At 36.1% G+C, this 10,226-nt stretch overlaps 1 long non-coding RNA gene across 1 annotated transcript; it reads left to right on the forward strand.

The window, feature by feature from the left end:
- The first annotated feature begins 2,124 nt into the window (after positions 1 to 2,124).
- On the forward strand, positions 2,125 to 8,586 carry LOC137404714 (uncharacterized). The gene is made up of 4 exons (XR_010979741.1): positions 2,125 to 2,198; positions 6,509 to 6,655; positions 8,110 to 8,169; positions 8,451 to 8,586. It is a non-coding gene; the product is annotated as an uncharacterized lncRNA (long non-coding RNA).
- Positions 8,587 to 10,226: the final 1,640 nt, after the last annotated feature.

Here is a 10,226-nt window from a genome sequence, read left to right on the forward strand (position 1 = left end):
TACAGAATCCTATTAGGCATGGATTTCACAGTGTGCGGAGCTGCTGGTCTTCAGAATAACGTAATGGCACTGTATGACTGGTCTGTCCAATGGGGCATGACTTTTAATCCTACTGAATGCGTTCATATGGAGGTGGAAAAAGACTTTCCCAGTTTTACTTTAGAGCTAAATGTAAATAGAACTCCTACCCCACAATTCAACAGTGTAAGATACTTAGGCGTCACTATAAAAATAAGTTTAAGCAGCATGAACACATATCAGAAGAGGCCAAAGAAGGTAACAAGACCCTGAGCTTGATAAGAAAAAGTCTTTTCAAAACTTTTTGTAAGACCAAACTCATTGCTTATGAAGCAGCTGTGAATCACTTCTTGAATAGGTCTGCCAGCTGTGGTCGCAATACAATAAGTCATTAATAGATATGCTAAGAATTATATAGAGATATGCAATTAGATGGATTTTCAGAGTAAGGCAGTCAGAAAGAGTCATTGACTGTATGAAAAAATGCTATAGATACACTTGAGGCTCTGCGATGGTGGTTAGATGAAAGATTTATGGAAAAGGTTGAATCTGGTCAATGCCACATGAACATAAATGATTACGTCTCTTTCAACAAATAGTATTTTCACTAAAATGGCACCCTCACTCCTCATTTTTGCTTAGAACAATTCAAATTCTCATTTTATTATAGAATTAGGGTTTATTACATTGACTGGCACAACTGTCATCATAGTAAATTGCGATTATTCTTTGTTTCCTTTTAATGAGAAAAAATATGAAAAAGGAACAATAATATTTTGAGTAAATATCCACTGGCGTAATGGATTATCCTGTATATATGTCCCAAACTAATTCGAAACCCTCAAATATTAAGTCCGTTAGAGAGCGAATGAAAATATTACAAATACATGAATTTAAGAGCTTGAGTTGGCAAGTTTCAGACAATAATATATTGTATAACAAACAAAACTAAAAAATAAACAAAAATTAAACCTAAAAAGTATTCATGAATGTAGTTACCTAGGTAGGATAGAAGATGCGACTAGTTCCTACTACAGGACATACATGTAGAATGAGAAACTCTCGTGATTATGTACTGTTGCGCTTCAACTTCGATCATGTGATCAACAAATCATAAAATCATAAGTTTGATATTACCTAGTTGCAGTGAAAACCTCTCCACGTGCGAATTTGAATGCCATGAAATACAATGCCCAAAATAGATAGGGCATTTTTTGCAGTAAAATATTTTTTGTGGTAAAATGTTTTTCTCACATAAATGTTTGAGCCAAAAATATTATTCAATTAAACGTTAGTCTTTAAATTGCTATAAAATAAAACTACAGCGCATGGCCTATACATGTATTATTTTATTTCAATATTGTTTATTTGCATTTCAATTTAATTACTTTTACTGTGTTTTCAATTGTGAGTTTTATACAATTTTTGAAAAGATAATTAGAATATCTGCATTATTCGACACGCTCGTCAGCTCGTATTCGGTCTCGCGTAGTTATCTGGTCGTTACCAGAGCCAATTTAGGTAAGACTTGGCCTTTGACTAGATGGACTTTATATTTTTTAATTGCAAGAGTATTAGCGTTATTAAGCAAAGCATTTTGTCACTTTTCAAATTATTTATAATGCACCACTCATTTTTGGAGTTGCCGCAGTTAGGAGTTATTTTTGCTTGTTGATGGTGGGCAGAGCCTTATAGTTTTACAGAGTCACGCGACTAAAACGGAAACAAAACGCTCGTTTCCAAAAAACTGATCGACTCACTGATCTCTAATGGAATATTCATACCTCGCTCTTAATGACTCACTTTTTTGCATTCACTTTATTTTTTTACAGAAAAATTAGAACAGTTTATTGTAGGAATTTTTGTGTTCTTTCAAATGGTGTATTATGCAACAATCAATTTCAGAGCGACTGCCAATGGGAGTAATTTATGTTAGTTGGTGTTGCAGCCTCTCCATTGAAACTTATATGAAAAATCGTGGGCGTGGCTTGTTTGTTTGGAAACGAGCGAGCTTTGGTCAGGTATAATTGCAGTGGCTCAAAACCTGGTCAGTTTCTGGGTCGTTTTGTAGGGGAGGAGCCTAATCCGGAAACACAAAAGCTTTAAAGTTAGTCGAACCACTGCAAACGTTTAGTTGTTGAGAAATCGAGTAGTTATCTTTTTGTTTAACAAAATATCACGTAAGCATTTTTTCCAAGCAAATTTTTAATTACAAATATGAGTTTTTTTTAGCAAAATAACACAAAGTATTTGCATAGCTGTTTATCGTTGTTTTTTCTTGTTAAGAATAGATGGTAACACGCTCACGAAACGGAAAAAGTCTTCTCAAAAATACACCATTAATTATTCTGCATTCGTTTATATTTGAAAAATAGTTTTATATTTTTTAGTATGAATACACTTTTGTAAAGCAGTATTACATAAAATATTGAAAAGTTACGATTATGTTCTGAACAAATAAAATGCACATTAAAACGGTTGTCCACTTTGTTACCATTCTGAGAGCCTAAAATGATTCTATTTAATTTCACTGTAAATATTAATATTAGCATCTTGTTAGGCATTGATTGTAAAAATGAAGACAACAGAAGACATCAGTTTCTTATCTTTATTGTATTTGCTGCAAGCACACACTTTTTTTAACAACTAACTTTGTATTACTACTAAGTCTCAACTGTAGCGCCTTTTGAAACAACGACAGTATGTAGCTACCTAAGGAACAACCATTTAATTGTGTATTTCAAATTTTATTTGAACTTGTTACTACAATGGTGCATTGTCAGTAGCACTGCTAGGCCTAGGCTGTATCTCATCTGTTTGGTTCACAAGAAGTGTAGGAGAGGAGGCAAGGTAAAGCAAATTTTTGTAGTCTCCTGCAATGCAGGACAGTTATATTTTCGGACTTGAGAGCCTGCCTGTGATCAGTAGTCCTCAGTAATCAGAGTCGGTTACTGCTTGCAATTTGTCTTAAAAAATTAATTGAAATGCACTACATATTCATATTGCTTCAACCTTAAACCATAACTGTCACGAACAACTTTTATCGTATTTTCTAGGTAAATCAGACACGCTGATTCCGATTTTGTACTCAAAATAAAGATTAGTTCACTAACCTTCAAAGTCATTTAGGCTTTTTTAAAGCGTTTCAATATCCGTTTCAAAAACAACACAATCGGCATTACAAGCTCCGCCCATAAATATGTGACGAAACCTAGCTTTTTCAGAAACGGAAGTTCTAGGTCTAGGTCTAGGTGTTTTAAGAACCTGTAAATCCCGAAATCGGGCAAAAGAAGGCCGTTGAGAACTTTATTTAAAAATAGTCAATAAAACATAAAATTATGGTAAGCCGCGCAAGTTGCGCGATGTTCTAGGTAAAAAACTATTCATATAAAACCCGGTGTTTGCACATACAGCTGAAGGAGCACCCCCCCCCCCCCCCCCGTAACCAATCTTGTTTCATGACTGTGAAGAACATTTTGTATTTGGTTAAAACTTTCGATAAGAGATTCATGGCAGTCGTCAGATAAAATCTTTAGCATGAGAGACATTCTTGCATGTTTGCGTCTTAGTTCTAAAAGTTCTAGATCTATAAAAATTCTTGCCTCCGTAACACTCTGCCTACCTTTCAAACCAGATATAAACCTAACCGCCTTTCTTTGAACTGCTTCCAATGATGCCACCTGTCGCATCAAATGAGGGTCCCATACTTCACTCGCATATTCCAATATTGGTCTACACAGAGTGAGATATGCAACCCTTCTAACCCTCATCGGCGCATTAAACAAAACATGTTTCATCATTCCCAATCGCTGACTTGCCTTAGATATGACTGAGTCTATATGTAAATCCCAATTAAAATCATTTGATATAAAAACTCCGAGGTATTTAAAACTGTCTACTACAGATAAAGGTCTGCCACTTAGGTAATACACCACATCTGGGTTTCCGCTACTCTGCCTTGCAAAACGAACGATTTGGCATTTATCAGTGTTAAAATTCATTTTCCAGTTATAGGCCCACTGGTCTAATATGTTTAAATCCTCCTGGAAATTCACTGAATCCTGAAGGGTGTTTACCTGAGAAAAAAGTAAAGCGTCGTCTGCAAAAAGCTTGATAGCAGAAAACTTTAGATTATCGGAGATATCATTTATGTACACCAAAAATAGGGTGGGCCCGAGGACAGACCCTTGTGGAACGCCCGATGAAACCAGCAGGTCAGAAGATGCAGCACCCTCTATCACTACTCTTTGGAGTCTGTTTGACAGAAAGTCCCTAATCCAATTTACCATGTACGGGTTTATGTTTGATTTTATCAATTTGTCGATCAACAAGCCGTGAGACACCTTGTCAAATGCCTTAGAAAAATCCAGTACCGCTGCATGTACTATATTATTGTTATCTACTAATTTCATTATTTCATTCACAGTAGAGACTAGCTGGGTGGAGCAAGATAGGCCTTTTCTGAAACCGTGTTGGTTAGAATATATGACATTTTCCAGATCTTTATTGATGTTACTAAGCACAATATGTTCTAACAATTTGCAAGCAATGCATGTCAGAGATATGGGCCTAAAATTTCCCGGATCTTCCCGACTGCCTTTTTTATGTACCGGAACTACATTGGCCACTTTCCAGATATCTGGAAGTTTTCCAATGTTCAACGAGTACTGGAATATGCTCGCCAATATCTTACTAATAATTTCAGGTTCTAGGCAAAGATCTTCTTTTCTAAACTTATCTGGGCCCGGGGCTTTCCCGCGCTTAAGAGTATTTAGAAGTTTGAGAACTCCATCACTTGTTACTTGTATAGGGCATTTATCTGCAGAAAGTTCAGTTTGAGTTGTGGAAAAACAGTCACTATTTGAAAAAACACCCTGAAAAAATTCGTTAAAGTTAGGAATGTTTAGTCCGATTTAGAATAATAGAGATGGGTGTCTTAAAACCCATTAGTATCTAAATCCAGCCTGTAAAACAATTTCAGTTTTTTATGAAAGGGATATAAACTATTTAAAATTGCTCGCAGCTTGTTACATGACGTTTAAATGGGCTGGACGCCGAGAAAAATGAGCTCAAAAAGCGCGGTTTTATCACGAGCTAGCGTTGTTATTGCGCTTTTTAAATATGCAATGCTAAATAGCTTATCTACCTTTCAGAAAAGACTGATATTATTTTTAAGGCTGGATTTAGATATTAATGGATTTTAAAACACCCATCTCTATTATTCTAAATCGGTCTAAACATCCCTACGTAACTTCTGTTCCTAAAAAGCTAGGTTACGTCAAGTATTTATGGGCGGAGCTTGTTATGCCGATCGTGTTGTTTTCGAGACCGATATTAAAACGCTATAAAAAGTTCTTCATTACTCTGAAAGTTAGTGGCCTAATCTTTATTTTGATTACAAAATCGGAATCAGCATGTCTGATTTACCTAGTAAATATGATAAAAGTTGTTCGTGGCAGTTATGGTTTAAAAGAAGACCTCAGTGGGTCATCATGTATTCATAACTGACTTTTTGTATTTGTCATTTCATCTTTTATATAGGCCTACCTACAGGCCTCCCGTGCCTGTAGTCGGCAATCGTGTCGGTAGGTTATTGAAGGCTCGATAGCTGAATGACATGATTTCTGACGACAGTCAACTTCTACGAGGAGCCTGAGGGCCTACCAAATATATTTTTTGCAGTGCATTTACGCATTATGCCACTCGTTCTTGTCTCATTGTTAGAAGAGGTTGAGCAAGCCATCAAAGCCCATGAAATCGAATATGGCAACAGGTTTTACACATACCATGAGGACGGCATATTAAACAAGCATGAAAGACTTTTTGAAGGAAATCTCATATCCTTAAAGCACTTCTTCTCCACTGCCTAATTTGTGATATTGTGTTGAAAATGAACATTTTACACCTCGGATATTTTAGTGTAACTTTGAGGTTGTTGTGCAATAGAAGTACATGTCAATAGTAGCTTATATGTTTTTATGCTGCAGTTTTATGAGGCCCTTTTTGGTTCGTTTTTGTACCATGTGATCTATGACGTCACAGGCCCTACTTGAAGCAGAGTTGATACAATTTTCATCAGTTCACTAGCAACTCACACTGGATACACACCATCTACCTCTCAGCAATAAAGGATTACTCGCTATGGACACTCAACTCTTAAGCTTAATTTAACGAAGTGGATATTCATGTATATACAGACATGCAGTGGATTACAATCAAGCTTATAGTGCAGCTTTGATTCGAAGATATACATGGGCTTCAATGTACAAGCATTGGCATGCAATTGAAATTACATTAAAAATCATTGTATATTAATAACTACAATCAAGCAAGCAATAAATGTATAAAGCATCATATACATGCAGCAGTTAGTTCTCAATTAAGTGTTAGCAATCAAGTAAGGCTAAAAACCTATAACGTCTTCAGCCAATGAATCTAAAAATTCTGTACCATGTTTCTTAATTTTAAAATTTTATCTGCTCTAATTTAGCAAGGTGAAGGTATTTGGAGAGGAAAGAAGGTCATTCATGACAGTCAAGGCTATTTATGTATGTATGGCGAAGAAAAAGAGTATGGCTGCATGTACGGCCTTGAATGACATCAAACCCAGAAGGAAAAGTACAAAGAACAGCGGAGGGTAAGTTACCGGCACACCAAGAATATTTTACTCAGGCTATTATAAGAGATATTTTGGACAGCAAAACTTGGTCATTGTATGTCCAACATATTTAGACAAGGCTATCATTTCATGTCTTTGCAAATGCACAGATAGTATAGTATGGATTTCACATAGAGATGATAAATAATATTTACTTTTATGGATTTTAATTTGTCTTATTTCTGAAATAGCTATCTTGTAACAAAAGCACGCGTGCACATTTATGTTATTGTAAGCCTGAAATCAGAGAATGCAGTAAATCTAAGTCTACACTACTGTGAGGGTTGGACATGTCTAAGCTGTATTCGATACTTTGCTTTCGGTCTCACGGTACATCAAAGTTCAAAAACACTTTTTCTTATTTTAATTCATCTACACTCTCATAGAAATTCGGTAGAATTGCAAAGAGACAAGGACTTGATTGGAATGCTCAGATACCATATCCTTAACCCAATAGCCAGTGAAGTTTACGGCAATCTGTCTCATTTTTCTTGAGAATTTCTCATCCCGAGGCCTCACACATGCGCCAGATAGTATTATATCGCAGTTCACACCTTTGCTTAAACTTGGACGTAATATTTTATTTTACATTTAATATTTCACACCTAAAATTTGCAAAAACAATCATTAAAAGCAAGATGAAATGAATGCTTATTTTAGAGCCCTGACAACAAAGCCTTTGTTTGGACTCTTTTGCCAATTTGAATTTGGTTAGATTGCGCCCACAAATATAAATATTATGGCGCCTTACAGTGCCTCGCGTTGCGCGTTCACAACTCGAGTTGCACAACTCGAGTTCATCAAAACCCAAGCCGAGTTCTTTCAACAACAACTCGGCTTGAGAACATCTCACCATTTCATTTTCTCTAGCTACGGTATATTTTTATATGGAATTTTTTTGGTGCATCAGTAAACGTCGTTGACATAATTTCTATGTTTGTTTATTTTCGGTGTTCATTCAGTTTCTTGTCAAGTTTTAGAGAGATAACTCTTTTTTCATTTGAAAAAGAAGTGGCCCAGCTCCCACATAGATTGTTTTTTAGTTTGCTTCTTACATTCTACAATTGTTTTTGTCTCGTTATATTTATAGAAACAAATATGCGCAAATATCGCCAATATAATTTAAATGTGTATATATATTTAAATTATTATTATTAAATTTCTGTAAATGAGACACCCCAATTACTCATTTTGTTTTCTTTACGAACCCGTGTTAGTTTTGTGTAACACAACTCAAGTTCATCAAAAACCCAGGCCGAGTTGTACAACACGGCAACTCGAGTTGTACAACTCGAGTTGTACAACTCGAGTTGCGAACACACAACGCGAGGCACTGTAAGGCGCCATATAAATATGCTATACATGTTCATAAATTCATATATGTTGTCACATGGTGTCGATATACGTAATTTACGTATTGTTTATATTTTCAGTCACAGAATCCAACAAAGAGACCGCATCCTCAAGACAATACATCTGATAGTAACACGAAAGTACTCACTCACATAACCAGCAATAAAATTTTAGGCAAATTGTGCAATATTAATTATGGTTAAATGTGGAATTACATTGGTAGGCGGATCTTCAAGCCCTTTTTAACCCTAGATTAGTAGCTAGAAAAACATGAAGTTATAGTAGGATAATGCAGAAGAACTCCTTGTATAGACAGGATTAGGTTTTAGAAACAAATTATTTGCTGCCAACTGCGATATTCGTTAAGTTGCCTGTTCACACCCAGCCAAACGTTCAATGTCTCGAGCATTCTGATTTATAGCTCAAGATAAGGAGGAAACGCAGTGCTTGCTCAGGACGGGTAGGAGTAAGAGCAGAGGCTATGCGAGCTTCCATAGATGTGGGGAGCATCTACAAAACGCCACAAACGACAGCATTATAGATGTAGCTGAGACACCTGATGATACTTTCATACCTAACAGTCCGGTGAGTAATATTCAGTAACTCAGTTTTAAAATTAGAACCCTGTTGCATGATGCTTTCGTGTCACTTTAGTGTAAGTGCTCAGTGTCTGAATTGGAGAGAGTTGTGCAGCGATGCTCCCAAATCTCTGATTCCAGATTTGTAAAGCATATCAAATCGCTGGCATGCGCTTTGCTCCAAATCAAATCACTTAGAAGGGTGACGACTCAGCTTTGAAAAAAAATGAAATTAAAACCATCATCCACTATGTAATTGATGGTTTTATTTGGTTTAATTTACAAGCTGGGCAATCCATTTTCATGGTGCTTTGATGCCAATCTCATGATTGGTGATTTGATGTGATTTGCAAATCTCTAATCGGGATTTGGGAGCATCTCTGGAGTTGTTATCAACTCTTTGAGAAGTTGATAACAAGGTGCCACAACACCATCCGATTCGTTGACTGAGTACTTGGACTAATGTCGTTGTTGTCTTCTACAAGTCAACTCTATGGGCTAAGTCGGTTGAGCAGTGTAGGATCGGAGAAGATATATGAAGCCAGGAAATAATTGTGAAATAAAACTATTGTAAAAACAGTAATAAAGTCAGGAACTAGCAAAAGCAGATTTGCCCGGTTCTTTGAGATCGCCAAATTAACTTCCAGCTAATCACAATGTCCAATGTAACTTTCCAATCTACTTCATTAAATTAACAAATAATATTCCTGTCAAAGTCAAAAATCATCTCAAAACAATGCCACTTAAATACTGCATTCACAGTACTTTACAAGTTCAAGGGATGTAAATACACATGCTATGATTGTTTTTATTTTAGATCAAGGATCTCCAAGAGGAGTTTGCAGGGAGTAAGAAATGACAGAGCAAAAATGCTTCCTGAGTCCTGAGGCTTTATAATACATGCAATATCTAGATAGGCATAGAACAAGTTTGTTCCCTATAGCTGTGGGTGAACTGGCAATGAAGGGAGGGCACGCCAGAGGGCATCTGGCGTGCCCTCCACCTCATTGCCAGTTCATCTGCAGCCATAGAGAACAAACTTGTTCTAGATCGGAATACTTTTATATGCAAAAACTTGAACTGTTTCAGCTAGGTACTGTGCTCAATTTTGAGTGAATATATTGATCAAATTAAAACATACCTGCATGCATACAACATTCAGGACTTTCATCACTGATTTTTTTAAATAACCCAGACTTATATTCACTTATTTTCACATATCTACATGTAGTATATGTGGCCCTTTTCTACTGTGTTATTCTGTTCTCATTTGTGCTTGTTGAAGGCCTTTTATGGCTTTGGTGCTGATGTGGTAGTAATTAAGTTATGTGCAACATTTTCTTTTTATATTAAATAAAGTAAAATTATTAAACTTAACAATTTATCATGATAGATTCGTCCGATAACTGAAACAACCTACTTCCTATGATTGTTCTAGTGGTCCATCACCAGACATTTTGTCATTGCGCATCGACTTTTCAAACAATGTATGCTGTATAACGTCAGCAATGCCAATAGATATACATCATGCTAAAGGTTTTGTGTGTTGCCCTCTGATTTTCCAGAATTGGCTACATTGTGCTTGTGGAGGTAACGGGAAAGCTGCTAACAATGATGCA

The sequence above is a fragment of the Watersipora subatra genome, chromosome 9, assembly GCF_963576615.1.
Source record: "Watersipora subatra chromosome 9, tzWatSuba1.1, whole genome shotgun sequence".
In the NCBI taxonomy this organism is placed as follows: domain Eukaryota; kingdom Metazoa; phylum Bryozoa; class Gymnolaemata; order Cheilostomatida; family Watersiporidae; genus Watersipora; species Watersipora subatra.